The sequence below is a fragment of the Carettochelys insculpta genome, chromosome 5, assembly GCF_033958435.1.
Source record: "Carettochelys insculpta isolate YL-2023 chromosome 5, ASM3395843v1, whole genome shotgun sequence".
In the NCBI taxonomy this organism is placed as follows: domain Eukaryota; kingdom Metazoa; phylum Chordata; order Testudines; family Carettochelyidae; genus Carettochelys; species Carettochelys insculpta.
In genome coordinates this window covers 91473164-91489280 of record NC_134141.1, presented here as the reverse complement: position 1 = coordinate 91489280, position 16117 = coordinate 91473164, and the positions used below count along the sequence as shown (strand labels likewise).

The 16117-nt window shown below is 41.6% G+C and overlaps 1 long non-coding RNA gene across 1 annotated transcript in view; it reads left to right on the top strand.

Annotated features, from left to right (window-relative positions):
* LOC142013928 (uncharacterized) overlaps positions 1-14041 on the top strand; it is a 118537-nt gene extending 104496 nt beyond the window's left edge. Inside the window, exon 3 of the long non-coding RNA XR_012645827.1 lies at positions 13974-14041. This is a non-coding gene — a long non-coding RNA (uncharacterized LOC142013928). The remainder of the gene's footprint in view (positions 1-13973) is intronic.
* Positions 14042-16117: the final 2076 nt, after the last annotated feature.

Genomic DNA, 16117 nt, shown 5'->3' with positions numbered 1-16117 from the left:
GAACATCGACGTTGCCGGCCCTGGAGGACGTGTAGACGTTGTTCATCGAAATAGACTATTTCGATGTTGGCTGCACGTGTAGACGTAGCCCATCTGAGCAGGCACAGCTACACCTTTATTAAATGGCCCCTTAGCCTGAGCGCTGAAAGGCTGCGTCAGCAGGCACCGGCCTGCCATGAGCATCTAACTGCAGCGTAGCCCTTCCTTAAGGCTGCTGCACTTTTACCCCCCAGCTGCCTGTAGCTGGACTAGTCCCTCTGCCATGCTAGCTGGTCACAAGCGGGAGCAGCTCAGTGCCATGAGGTACACAAGGGTGCTGTAGACTAAGGAATGGACCAAAGTCCTGTCTTCATGTACTCACTATCATGGCACCAGTACAGCCATGCCGCTGTAGCACATTAGTGGAGATGCTACTCCACCAATGGGGTTGCTTTCTGTCAACATATCGCTGTCTGCACTGGGGGCTCGTTCCATAGGCAGTGACCTTGAAAAGCGTCGGGGGTTGCTTGACACCCCTTCAGATCTGCCCCAGGCCGCATCCCCACTCCTTCCCTGTCCCCAGGCTACATTTCTGCCCCACCTCTTCCTGCCCCTGCTCCACCATCCCCCCACCTCTTCCGTCCCAGTTCCACCTCCTCCCACCAGCATGCCACAGCCTCAGTTCCTTCTCCTACACATCTCCTGCCACCCAATTGATGATGACAGTGGGTGGGAGTTGTGGAAAGAGAGAGTAAGCACTGATTGATGGGGTCTGGCCATGGGCAGGAGACACGGAGGTGAGGAGGGAGAAGCTGAAAGGGGACCTGCCAATGAATGATCAGCACCCACCAATATGTCCCTGTGGATGCTCCAGCTCCACAGAGTTGGTGCCTATAGTTAAGTCAGCCTAATTGGCCGTGTCTACACTTAGTAAAAACTTTGAAATGGCCATGCTAATGGCCAAATCGAAGAATACTAATGAGGTGCTGAAATGCATATTCAGCACCTCGTTAGCATGCCAGTGGACGTGGTACTTTGAAAGTACCGCGGTTCGCTTCCATGCAGCTTGTCTACACTGGGGTCCTCTTTGAAAGATCCCCACCAGCATTGAAATCCCCTATGAGCTCATAGGAATAAACAATGAAATTCCCTATGAGCTCGTAGGACTAAGGGGATTTTGATGTTGGTGGGGTCCTTTTGAAAAGGACCCCCGTTTGGACAAGCTGTGCAGGAGCGAACCGCGGCACTTTCAAAGTGCCATGCCTGCTGGCATGCTAATGAGGTGCTGAATATGCATTTCAGCGCCTCATTAGTATTCTGCAATTTGTCTATTAGCATGGCCATTTCGAACTTTTTACTAAGTGTAGACATAGCCATTATGTAGCTCAGGGATGTGAATTTTTCACACCCCTGAGTAGTGTAGCTGTATCGATATAGATCTATAGTGTAGACTTGGCCTGAGAGAGCAGGACAAATCCCAGCTCTGACACTAAATAACTCTCTAGCATCTATTAGCTCATAAGCCAATTTTTTCTAACTTATAAATCTAGATGTGTGGCTTCAGGCCCTTAAATTTCATTATGACTTTCACCTCTCTGCATCGGTTTTCACATTGTAAAATGGAATTAGTACTTGCCTAGTTCACAGGGGAGTTATGACAATTCAGCAATTACAAGCTTGTAATGCCGGTTCTGTTTGTAGCCTGCCCTCTATTAAGCCCATACAACTGAGTCTTCTGATAGGCAACCAAGTCAATTGATGCACTGTGTAGTGAGAAGCAAGTTTGCATGTAAATAGGTTAAAGAAGAAAACACTTTGTGGGCACCTTAGAACAGTGGTTCTCAATAAGGGTCATGTAGAGGTCTTTTAGGGATACACCAACTCATCTAGATAGTTGCTTAGTTTTACACCAGGCAACATAAAAAGCACTAGCGAAGTCAGCACAAACCAAAATTTCATACAGACAATGACTTCTTTGTACTGCTCTATATGCTACACACTGAAATTTAAAGACAATGTTTATATTCCAGTTGCTTTATGTATAATTATTTGGTAAATACGAGAATATAAGCAATTCGTCAGTAACAATTTTCTGTGATACATTTGTATATTTATGTCTGATTTTGTAAGCAACTGGTGTTTAAGAGTAGTGCAACCTGGGCGAGTGTAAGACAAATAAGATTCCTAAAAGGGGGACAGTAATAAAAGATTGAGAGCCAGCGCCTTAGAACAGACTTCTGGATAGTTATGTTTGAGCTTAGGCTTAGTTATTCCTTGACAGTCTGCAGATTCTGTACAAAGAGATCATTTAATTTGTCAGTCCATTGGGTGAAAAAAAGGGAATCTCTGATACTTGAGAGGCACTTGACCTGTTCATAACTTTTTTCATTTTTTGAGTACGTGATGGTCAAAGCACTGTAACTCCATCCTAACTATGTCTATAGATTTGTCTCCTGCTCCAGTCAGGAATCTCACTTACTTACATCTTTTAGACCTCTTCCAAAGTCTATTAAAGACAATAGTAATCTTCCCTTTTACTTCAGTGGGATTTACATTCGTTTTTGTTTTTTTTTCTTTGAGAAGGCCCAACTACTTCTTCCATGCCTCACTCACTCTTTGAATAGCATACCAGGTAATGTATCTTGATATTCAGCTAAAAGACCATTCATGAAAAACCATCTGTTCCACTAAAAATTGCAGCTCTAATCATCTTTAGCCATTCAGTTTGCTTGCTCTGTTCTGTTATTAAGAACACTGTATTCTGCCAGTTCCATCCTTTAGTTTTTATGGACAGGGATTCTTGGCCCATAGCCTCTTTTTAAGTATTACAAAGCACCATGTATTCTTACAGCGCTCTATAAATAACAAATAATAATTTCCTTTGGTAATGCATAAAAGTATAACTGATTCCAAAATTAATGGCTCAAATAAATTTAACTCAGAAAGTGCTGAGCTTTTATATGTAGATAATTTACACATGTCTGATGGCAGTACTTAAAGCTAGCTGCTCAATAATCTGAGCAAGTATAAAGAAATTTAGTTGAGCTGTAGCCCCAATATTGGCCTTCTGGAGTTAAGGCAGTGTAACACGGTTGCACTCATCTCTTGTGAGTGGCCTTCCCCCCTTTTCTTCCCGCCCCCTCACATGCTGGCCAGGTTTCCACAGGTTCTTCTGTGACTCAGCGTCTGGCAGCGTCAAATGCAATCTGTGTGCCCGAAGTCAATAATTCCCTCCTGGGTTATGTGTCCAAATTCTGGAATTTCCACTCCGGTGCATCTGACAAAGTGGGTCCTTACCCTCAAAAGCTTATGCTCTGATATATCTGTTAGTATATAAGGTGCCACAGGACTTGTCGTTGTTTTTGTGTCCAGCAGGGCCTCCCATGATGTCCTTCTAAGGCCCCTCAGTCTGTTCCCACTCTGGAAGACAGTGGTTCCCGCAGGACTTCCCTCCTGGAGACAGCTTCTTTGCCCATATCTCAGGGCTTTGTCTCAAAGTCCCAGCATAGTCTGCCAGTCTGCAATAAGCTCTCCATAGGGAGAAGTCTACAGTGCTGCTGCTCCTTCAGCCAGTTTGTCATACAGTCTGCACATCTTGAACTTCAAAGAGAAACAGCCTGGCTCTGGCCCAGCAGCTCCTTTTATATAATCTTCCAGGCCCTTGATCAGCTACTTCCCCTGCAACCACTCTAAAGCTGCGTCTACACGTGCACGCTACTTCGAAGTAGCGGCACTAACTTCGAAATAGCGCCCGTCACGTCTACACGCGTCGGGCGCTATTTCGAAGTTGAAATCGACGTTAGGCGGCGAGACGTCGAAGTCGCTAACCCCATGAGGGGATGGGAATAGCGCCCTACTTCGACGTTCAACATCGAAGTAGGGACGTGTAGACGATCCGCGTCCCGCAACATCGAAATAGCGGGGTCCTCCATGGCGGCCATCAGCTGGGGGGTTGAGAGATACTCTCTCTCCAGCCCTTGCGGGGCTCTGTGGTCACCGTGGGCAGCAGCCCTTAGCCCAGGGCTTCTGGCTGCTGCTGCTGCAGCTGGGGGTCCGTGCTGCATATACAGGGTCTGCAACTAGTTGTTGGCTCTGTGTATCTTGCACTGTTTAATGAAAGTGTGTCTGGGAGGGGCCCTTTAAGGGAGCGACTTGCTGTTGAGTCCGCCCCGTGACCCTGTCTGCAGCTGTGCCTGGCTCCCTTATTTCGATGTGTGCTACTTTGGCGTGTAGACATTCCCTCGCTGTGCCTATTTCGATGTTGGGCTGAGCAACGTCGAAGTTGAACATCGACGTTGCCAGCCCTGGAGGACGTGTAGACGTTATTCATCGAAATAGCCTATTTCGATGTCGCAACATCGAAATAAGCTATTTCGAAGTTGGGTGCACGTGTAGACGTAGCCTAAGCGACTTGAAGGACCTCTCCATTGCCTTTTTCTGAGGTGGGGTGTGGCAAGGCAACAAGCCTCCAGTAGGTGGTAGCAGGGTCTAGTCCACCCCATCACATGCAGACTGTTGAGATGGGTGCTGTGGAAGGTATGTGATGGCTGCCTCTAGAAATAGAGGTATTTTCTATGCATTTTATTTTTGTACACATTTATGCTGCTAAAGCATAATGTAGCAACCTTAATTTTATTATGAGCGGGAACCAAGGTGCAAAGTTCAAATCCAAAGTTCACCATTTGGGATCTAGGTTCACCACCATCTCTAGATCTATTTAATAAAAATTAAGTAAATGCTTACTGAAACCAAAAAGTATTCTGATGTGTTCATTTTTACCATGTTCACATTTGCTAGACTCTCCTAGGCAGTGGAGCACATTGAATGTGAGCCTTGGTTTTGGTATTCCCTAATTCAAGAGTAAAATAAGTAAGTTGAGTAGATGTCAGTAGGTCCATGCCAGTCCAGCCTTCATACTTATCCAGCCTGAATTCATAAGCTCAGCCATTTTGATCTTAAGTCATGATGTAGAATCATACAATCATAGAACTTGAAGGAACTGCGAGAGGTCATCAAGTCCAGCTCCTTGCACTCATAGCAGGACCAAGAATGTAAGTCAATATAGGCACACACACTTCATGTTTACATACTCTGGTATTTCCATATTCAGCATCCCTGTCCTGTTGTGTTCACTGTGTGTGAATATGAATTAGTTATGGAATGATGCCAATGCTATACACATTCCCCACAGATCATTTCCTTCATTTGGCCAAAACGTGATGCTACAAAGGACTGAGACAACTTAACACACTACTTTTGTAATGTGTAAGGCAAGAAAAATGTAAGGAGAAATTAATAGAGATGTTAGAAATATTTAGCCACCACAAAAGATTGATGCGTGGGAAAAAACCCAAAATAAACAGACAAATGCATAACACAAACTGATTACTCTATAAAACAGCATGCTGAATTACATAGAAAACAAGACACTCTAATTAACTCTGACTTCTCTGAGCCAACAACAAGATGATAAAGCACCACTTCTTTCTAGGCAAGAAATCAAATAAAAATATCAGTTTAAATCTTCAGACAACAGCAAATACCATATTTCATAATCTCTGCTAAGCTCGTGTATTATCTGAGTAGCGTTTTCCAGCTACAGCTCAATTCTGCAGCTGAAGCTCCCCTCATTCCATTTTGTTTTCAGTGCTCTTCCCTCTGTTGAGCAGCCTCTGGCCTTGTGAACACATTGCTCTCCACAAATTCAATCTTTTTTCCAATTCTTAAAAATGAGGTGTGCATGTGTTCAGACTGCTTGTCACAGAATGTGGAGGTCACCAGGCCCTGCATCCCATTCACAGTCAGGTGTGACTCTAACTCAGCAGATTGAACAGAAGTTTTTATTAGTCAACAGGGACACCGCACAGGACAGACTTACCAGCACAGATACGTGGAAACTGTCAGTCCTATCAATTTTGACGAGGAAAACCCTGAGGGGGGTCCCCAAAACTGGGGGACCTGACTCCTTTATTCCTTTCCAGCCTGAAGATTAACCAGCTTCCAGTTGCCCAGTTCCAAGTCAGAACAACTGGTCTCCACTCTCTCCTTTGTCCTAGTGTCCAAGGTTATAAAGAGCAGGGACTTCCATTGCTTACGTGTGCTAAGTCTTCACCCTGAAACAGCCCATTACCACACCTAGCCAGGGGAATAAAATTCCCACACACCCAACTTTGTCATGCTGCTGTCAGACATTGATGCAATGTAAAAATTTAAGGGTCGTGTTTAACATTTATCTTGGATTTCCTTAGCTTTGATCTGTATAATTTAGACCCTTTGTTCATCTGAACACTTTTCTTATTGTTGCAACACATTAAGTACTAATCCCTTTCATTTGTAGATGTATTTTCTATCAAGGTAGCTGTATATTGGCAAGTGGTGCTAATCAACAGAAGTTGTGGTGTCTAAATGAAAATAAATAGTGCATATTAACGGGATGTGCATATGTCAGTGTGCATAAATTACATGAAACGTATATTTAGATACATTCTCTACAAGGTTGTTCTAAATCTATAATTCTGTTAACTTTCATGTGTATAATGTACTCTTGATGTATATATCAAGTTCCTTTCTTTCTGTGGGAGAGTTTCCAAGGAAAGGTATCTGTACATTAACTCTCATTTCAGAGTGACTCCAGAAAGCAATCCTTTAAATCGCCAATTAAGTCTTTCTGACAAGCTCCTACTCTCTGCAAATTGTTGGTAAGAGCATTGAACCAACTTGTCAGCAATTTAATTTGAAGAGATGCGCAACATGCAATCACTTGGCAGAAAGTAGAAAGTTATAAATTCAGTTTTATGATCGTCTCATAATATGCAGCATTTAGTGATCTTAGATTTACTAGCATTGAAAAAGTTACATAAGAAAATAAGAACATAAGAACGGCCATACTGGGTCAGACCAAAGGTCCATCCAGCCTAGTAGCCTGTCTGCCGACAGTGGCCTGTGCCAGATGTCCCAGAGGGACCAAAGACAATGATCAAGCAATTTGTCTCCTGCCATCCATCTCCAGTCAGAGGCCAGGGACATCATTCCTACCCTTGGCTAATAGCCTTTTATGGACCTAACCTCCATGAATTTATCTAGCTCTTTCTTAAACTCTGTTATAGTCCTAGCCTTCACAATCTCCTCTGGCAAGGAGTTCCACAGGTTAACTATGTGCTGAGTGAAGAAGAACTTTCTTTTATTAGTTTTAAACCTGTTACCCATTATTTTAATTTGATGTCCTCTAGTTCTTATATTATGGGCACAAGCAAATAACTTGGCTCTATTCACCCTCTCCACACTTGTCATAATTTTTTATACCTCTATCATATCCCCCCTCAGTCTCCTCTTTTCTAAACTGAGAAGTCCCAATCTTTTTAGCTTCTCCTCATACAGGACCTGTTCCAAGCCCCTAATCATTTTAGTTGCCCTTTTCTGACCATCTTCCAGTGCCAGGATATCTTTTGATAGGTGAGGAGACCACATCTGTACACAGTATGCAAGATGTGGGTGTACCATAGATTAATATAGAGACACTAAGATACTCCTTGTCTTATTTTCTATCCCTTTTTTTAATAATACCTAACATCCTATTTGCCTTTTTAACTGCCTCTGCACACTGCATGGATGTTTTCAAGGACCTATCCACGATAACACCAAGATCTCTTTCCTGATTAGTTATAGCTAAATTAGCCCCCATCATATTGTGAGTATAGTTGGGGTTATTTTTTCCAATGTGCATTACCGTATACTTATCCATGTTACATGTTATTCGCCATTTTGTTGCCCAATCACTCAGTTTGATGAGAGCTTTCTGAAGTTCTTCACAGGTTGCCTTTGTCTTGACTGTCTTTGTTTAGTGTCATCTGCAAACTTTGTCACCTCACTGCTCACCCCTTCTCCAGATCATTTATGAATAAATTGAACAGGATTGGTCCTAGGACTGACCCTTGGGGGATACCACGTTACCCCTCTCCATTCAGAAAATTTACCATTTATACCTACCCTTTGTTTCCTGTCTTTTAACCAGTTCTCAATCCATGAAAGGACCTTCCCTCTTATCCCATGACAACTTAATTTACATAAGAGCCTTTGATGAGGTATCTTGTCAAAGGCTTCTGGAAATCTAAGTATACTATATCCACTGGATCCCCCCATCTGCATGTTTGTTAACCCCTTCAAAGAACTCTAACAGATCAGTAAGACATGATTTCCCTCTACAGAAACCATGTTGACTTTTGCCCCTCAACTTTTGTTCTTCTACGTGCCTGACAATTTTATTCTTTACGATTGTTTCACCTAATTTGCCCGGAACTGATGTTAGACTTACCGGTCTATAATTGCCAGGGCCACCTCTAGAGCCCTTTTTAAATATTGCTGTCACGTTAGCTATCTTCCAGTCATTAGGTACAGAAGCTGATCCAAAGGACAGGTTACAAACTACTGTGAATAGTTCTGCAATTTCCAATTTGGGTTCTTTCAGAACCCTTGGATGAATGCCATCCGGTCCCCATGATTTGTTAACATTAAGTTTATCTATTTGTTCCAAAACCTCCTCTAATGACACTTCAATCCAGGACAGTTCCTCAGTTTCATTTCCCACAAAAAACGGTGCAGATTTGGGAATCTCCCCAACATCCTTGGCCATGAAGACTGAAGCAAAGAAATAATTTAGTCTCTCTGCAATGACTTTATTGTCCTTGACTGCTCCCTTTGTATTTGTATCGTCTAGGGGACCCACTGATTTTTTAGCAAGCTTCCTGCTTCTAATATATTTAAAAAATATTTTGTCATTACTTTTTGAGCTTTTGGCTAGCTGTTCCTCAAAATCTTTTTTGGCTTTCCTTATTACAGTTTTACATTTAATTTGGTAGTGTTTAAGTTCTTTCTATTCACTTCAGAAGGATTAGCCTTCCACTTTTTGCAAGATGCCTTTTTATCCTTCGCTGCTTGTTTTACATGAGTGTTAACCCATGTTGCATTAGTTTGTGCTTAAATACTTGTACTAGTTTGTGCTTAAATAAACTTGTGTTCCTTATTATGGTGGGACTTCCCTTCTAAAAAAAAAAACCTGTATCCAGGATTGGAAATTTGTATAAAATGCATCAGTTCGTGAGTAAGTAGTTTGTATAAATTCTAAAAGAAGCACATCTACTTAGTATTCTGTCAGTGTCCAGAGAATACAGCAAAACCAGGCTCCTTTTTATACTGCAATTTCAATCCAATATCATGGTTCCCAAACCAAGCACATCTTTACCCCACCCCTGGTCACTCAAACACCCTCCCCTCCAAAACATAAAAATGAAACAACCAAGCAAACAAAACCAAAACAAACACACACTCCTTTCTAATCTATAGTTAGACAAAAAGATAAGGGTCTGTTTTTCAAAATATGCACACATTAAAAAGTACGTATCACTATTATGTCAATTTGCATTCACAATTCTGATTGCATATACAAATTTTGTATGTTTCTACTTTGTGAACACAGAAATGTTTTCTTTCAATTGAATATGTGTTGTGAATTTTTCAGAATATTTTTTCTGAGAAAAAAGTCATGTTTGTTCCAATCTGGGACAAAAACAAATGTTGAATTTTCCCAAAGGATGGAAATTCCTATGTTTTTACTTTATAAGCATAACATTGATTCTGCTATAATCTAGCCTGGCTGTATTTTGACTCTCTTGCTTTATCTGACTAGACCAGGGTGGATTTTTCAATTAAAGAACTAATTTAAAATAATCTATGAACATTTATTTTAAAAATAAAGAAAAAATATTGGTTTCCAAATGAAAAATATAATTTTTCCCAAAAAATTGGGGGAAGGGGAAATTGGTCCATTTTGAGCCTAATGAAATAAAAGGATAGGTCTTTGAAGTTTGTTTTCTATTAAGTTGTTTTTTCCAGCTATACTATTGACAGTATGCTTCAGTTTCCACAGAGGCTGTGTCTACACTACAGAGATCTTTCAAAAGTAGCTCTTCTGGAAGAGCTTTTCCAAAAGTACTTCTTTCAAAAGAGTGCATCCACACACAGGCCATTTCTACACAGGCCACTTTCTTCGAAGACCGTTCTTCCGGACTCCAAAATGCTGTTTAGAAGCACAGCCCCCAGGGGTCTTCCAGAAGGAAGTCCTTCTTCCGGAGGCCCCTTCTTCCCAAAAATTTTTGGACAGTCTTCCGGACTCCAAATCACATGACCGTATGCTAATGAGGCATGGGGAATTTGCATCTGTGCCTCATTAGCATATTTCAGGCCATGTATTACCATGCCACTTTCAAAGAAAGTGGCCTGTGTAGAAACGGCCACAAAAAAACAGACCAAAAGAGCAATCTGCTGTTTCGAAAGAGAGCATCTACACAGTCCCCACTCTTTTGAAAAATCAGGCCATGGATCGAAAAATCAGGCCCCAGAAGGACTTCTCTTTCAAAAAAAAGGGAGTGTGGAACACCTATACATGTTTCTTTCAAAAGAAGCTTTCAAAAGGGGTTTTTTTTCCTGAAACAGAAAAGAAAAGAACGATTTCGAAAGGAGCACCACATTCTTTTGATTTACTTTCAAAAGAATGCTTTTTGTGTGTAGGTGCTCTGTGGGATCTTTTGAAAGAGACACATTTTTTCAAAAAATGTTCCAAAAGGACTTGCTAGCGTAGACACAACCAGAGTGTTATATGTTTGCATATACAGTTACAAAATATAAAGAACATCATCCAGGAGCAGATACATTTCAGGTATTGTTGATAAGTTTTTCTGTGCAGAATAAAGTTGTTGTGATATTGGAAGATGGTTTCTTAGCTGTGCAACTCTAAACATCTGAACGACGCATAGCAACTTTAAACACCTAGAGAAATGCACTTCCTAGCCTGTGACAGAAGGAATGAACCTATGCCAGTATAAGTAAAATGACTAGGGTCCCTTCTCACTGTGAGGTGGAGGCAACCAGCACTATGACAATAGGTAAACCAGGAAAAAAATTAATATGGTGTTTACGTCAAGAAATTTCACACTGAGGAGACTTCACACAGTCTCTTCAGTGAAGGACGCAAGGAGGTACTTCTGGATACTAGGTATATACCAGCAATGTATTGTCTTTACTCATCAGCTGGAGCCCTTCTTACTACTTTTTTTCTTCCTGTACATTTCTGCTCTGGAAGACTTCATAATCTTTTGATGATTAATGCTCAGATAGGGAGATGAGCATCTATTGCCGCTTGTCTGGAAAGAACCAGTCTGAGACATATCAATTCCTGTTTACCTGCCTTCACTCTAAGGCTTTAATAACATAATTTCCAGTATACAGACATAACTCCTTAAATAGCAGCCATACTGATAGATAGTCTAAATGGCTCCTGGTCCTGCCCTAGATGCAGGCTCCTAGATGGATTTGATGGGGGAGAGAACTCAACAGTTAGCATATTGGCCTGCTAAGCATGGAGTTGTGACTTCAGTTATTGAGGTGGGCCACTTAGGGGTCTGGGGCAACTATATCAAAAAAATATATTAGGGATGGTGATAGGTACTGCTGTGAGTGCAGGCAACTGAACTTGATGACCCCTCAAGGTCCCTGGCAGCTCTATGAGATATGCATATCACCTCTCAAAGTTCCTTCCAGTTCTGCAATTCTATGATTCTATACTTCCTATATGATTGATGACCAGTGGCCTGCTGGCTTTCAACAGAGACCTCCCATGACACCCTTGGGTGAATTATTGTGCATATTGCAGACTGAGGTGGTCCTTATAAATCTGTGTGCAACCTGTCTGCTTTTTACCAATTGGCCTCAACAGGCCCCTAGGTCACACCTAGACTTACCTGGAAAAAATGATACATGTTAGATGGCACATCCTTGTGCACCACTGCCTAAATCTCAGGATTTGTTCCAGGGCTTTGATTTCACCAATAAAAAGATGGCATGGTCAAAGAAATTAAGACCGAGGGAAAGAAACCAGTTTCTATGTACCCCACGGTGTCACATACATTCTCCATCAACCTCAGAGAGAACTTCACCTACTTAGAGCATGAGTAAATCCTGATGATGTGTCTACACTGCCCCTCCCTTTCAGAAGGGGGATTTAAGATTAATGAGGCACTGAGGTGGATATTCAGCACCTCATTAACATAATGGTGGCCAGTTGTGCTTCGAAAGTGCTTCTTTTTGAAATGCAAACTGGCCACGTAGATGTGGGCAATTCAAAGTGAACCCCAGACTTCAAAATCCCCTTATCCCCAAAATGAATTGGGAATAAGGGAATTTCTAATTCTGGGGTTGATTTTGAAGCCCCCATGTCTGCCCATCCAGTTTTGTTGCAAAAGCTGCACTTCTGAAGAGTGACTGGCTGCCATTATGCTAATGAGGTGCTGAATATTCATATCAGTACCTCATTAACCAGTTCCTGTCTGGGTCATTTAAATACCCTTTCCAAAAGGGAGAGGCATTGTGGACACAGCCTGAGAGAGACCAGCACAGATATGAATGTAGAATGATGAAACAAAATGGTATGACTTAGGAAACATCTCCTTCACTGCCATTACCAACAGAGTTTACTGAACAGCAACTCTAGCATTCTGGGTAAGTAGTAGGAGAGCTTCCTGGAACCAATCCCTTCATGCAGACCACCATCATAGCCTTCTGATAGCTGAGGGGAGGAATCTGAGTTTGTGGTTCTGTCTCCAGTGGGTTGCAGGCATTCTCACATACAAGTGTCAGTAGCTCCATATACTCCATATACTGACACACACTCCATTCTAGCAGATGACACCACCATTTTGTCACTTACATGTAGCTTAGGAGTTCACTCCAGCTTCCACTGATTAAATGCCATGCCTTTCTATTGACTCCACTGGAATCTTCAGAATCAGACACTATCTGAGAATTCACATGTACAATAGGTCAGAACTCTGCCTGAGTTTGAGAAGTGCATGTGTAACCCACACGCCTGTGTGTGGTTAACTGTCCAATGTAATAGCAGAAATATAGCACTTTAAAGACTAACAAAATGATTTATTTGGTGATGCGCTTTCTTGGGACAGACTTCATCAGATCAATTTCACTTCTAATAGAGACTGCCATTTCCAAATAAAGAGGACCAAAAAAAGAAAAAGAAAGAAAAAAATTTGCAATAAAAACTCACAAATCAAATAGCATAGAAGGAAGGGGGTGAGAGATGAGATAATTACGAGCATCAAAGGAAGGCAAGCAGTCCTTGTAATGCGTGAGGTAGTTGATATCTCTGTTCATACTCCCTGTGTCTACACGTGCTCCTTCCTTTTGAAAGGGGCATGTTAAAGAATGGGTTTGAAAGATGCTAATGAGGCACTGCAATGAATATGCAGTGCCTGATTAGCATAATGGTGGCCGTGGCAATTCGAAAGTGCAGCTTTTTGAATCGCACGCTGCCTGTGGAGACAGGACCTGCCAAAAGGACCCCCCCCAGTTTTCAAAACCCCTTCTTCCGATCACCAGATAGGAAGAAGGGCTTTCGAAAACTGGGGGGGGGGGTCCTTTCGGAAGGTCCCATCTCCACGGGCGGTGTGTGATTCGAAAAGCCGCATTTTCGAATCGCCACGGCCACCATTATGCTAATCAGGCACTGCATATTCATTGCAGTGCCTCATTAGCATCTTTCGAACCCGTTCATTAACATGCCCCTTTGGAAAGGAAGGGGCACATGTAGACCCAGTCGCTATGTCCCGTATAGTGGTACCTAAACCACATCAGAGAAAGAGCGAGTGTCCCCTACAGCTCGAACTGAGCACCAGCTGACCTTTAGCTCAAGCTGTAGAGGCACCAGTACTAAGCTCCAGAGATCTGAGGTTTGAGTCTGCCTGTGGGCAGTTACGCATATGTGCATGAACGTGAGAACAATCAAGTTAGTCTCTTTTCCAAATACCAAAAAAAAAAAAATCATGCTTGGCTGGGATCGCTTTGTGTGACCATGTTGTTCATCTAATTTTCTTGCATCTAAACTCATCACACTGACAATATTTTATCATTTTTTTCCCAATTGTCTTTAGGTTTTTCTTTCATGCACAGCGTTAACCTGTGCACAAGGACTTGCATCAAAAGCTTAGTTAGCCCTGGTCTTCCAAGATGCACTTTATTTAGCATCAGTAAAATGCTCTTGTCTATGGTAAATCTGCTGTGTGCTGTACAGTATTGCTAAGAACAAGATTTTTTTTAAAGGAAAGTCATATATATATATATATATTCATGTGTTTCAATTTTTCAAAACCTTAGCCCAGAAGCCAGTATACATAAATTATAAGTGCCTTCTATCCTTTAGAAATTATGAATTTTAACCATAAATTGTCTCAAATTTTAATAAATATTGTACTGATATTTATAGTATGTTAGAGTGTTGGAATGTCTCTTCAGTTCCTTCCCCTTTTGTCTGACTCTCTCTTTTCTTGAAGTCATTCAGCCTAGTAAATGGGAGAGATAAGAAACTTATGCTGTGTTGTATATTTTATGTTCACATCCCTTGTCTGACTTCTGCACAATTTGCAGTTTGTTAAGATCTCTTCTGAATGGCTCTGAAGATACAAAACAATCAGTGGCTGTTCAAGATTCTGAAGTAATTTGAAGTGTCAGTCACGGTCATTTAATTATATGCATATGCAGCTTAGCAAAGATGTCTACCAGAGCAATCTGCATTAGCCTCCTATTGCAAGACTAGCTGCTGTCTAGCCTTATTTTGCTCCTGAAGGTGCAATTACATTTCATCCCTGCTCTACCAGAAGGCTAATACAATAGATATTTTCATAGCATTGTAGCTGTTTAAATAAAATATGTTTCAACAAGCAAAATACTTGTGCAGATTCACAGGGGAAATATTTTAAGAAATTCCTTTTTAAAAAGCTAGAACTTGTTAAAAAGAGACGCCATCAGCAGAAGTAAAAAATATGACCTCGTAGCTCTGCAGCCTCACATATTGGTGCAAATTTAAGGACGATATGTGCAGTCATTGATGGTGCTTAAACAAGTTGAACCTCTCTCATCTGGTACCCTTGGGACCTGACTAGTGCCGGATGAGAGAATTTACCAGATGGCAGGATGTCAATATAGTCTAGCACATTACCAACATTTCCACTGGTTACTGGGCTCTCAGAAGACATTTGGGGTAAATTACAGCTAAATAACAGCACAGAACACTGAGAGCCAGGACTGGTGGCAGTAAACAAACTTTATGGGGGTCATTGGAAACTTGGCCACACACATGAAAAGTGGTCATCCAGCTAACTAAAATTGTGCCAGATTACAGAGTTTGCTGGATGAGTGAGTTCCAGATTAGAAAGGTTCAACCCGTACTTCTACTTACCAGATGGGCATATGGGGGCTGTGCATATTTTTGGCATAATCTGCCCTTCCTTGCATATACAGAGCTCTCACTGAGTTCAGTGGGCATTCTTGCTGTGCACAGAATTCATGATTGGGATGAGATTTGGGATTCTGAAAAGCAATACTCTGATTCTAGTTGGGAAGAAAGGCACTGATTGCTTTTGCAGTGGTAGGTATCACCGTACCTGTTGGATGCTTGCCTGGCCTCTTGGCCAGAAGATCAGTACGAAATAGTCACTGATTCTGATAGCCAGAAAGGGAATAACTATGAGGTAAGCAGATAGCATTTATTTTTATTTTATTTATTTTTATTAGAAAGGAGGCTATTGCAGGATGTAGGGACCAAATGCTGCCAGAGAAAAAAATATTTTCAAAGTATAGAATCAGGACAAAAAGGCACCTGGAGAAGTGATCTAGTCCAGTCCCCTGCACTCATTCCAGGACTCGACCATCCCAGACAGGTGTTTGTCTAATCTGCTCTTTGAAATTTCCAGTGGTGTAGAAACCACAACCTCCATAGGCGATGCATTCCAGTGCTAAACTATCCTCAATTTAAACCTTCCTTAATACAATTTAAGCCCATTACTTCTTGGCCCATCTTCAGAGGTTAAGGATAATGTTTTTTCTCCTGCCTTCCTGTAACTTTTCATATATTTGAAAACCTTTGTTATGTTCCCCCACAACTTTTTCTCTCACAGACTAAATAAATCCATTAATTTCAAACTACCCTCACAGGTCATGTTTTCTGGATCTTTAGTCATTTTTGTTGCTCTTCGCTGGACTTTTTTTTTTTCAATTGAAATGTAGGTCTCCTGAAGTG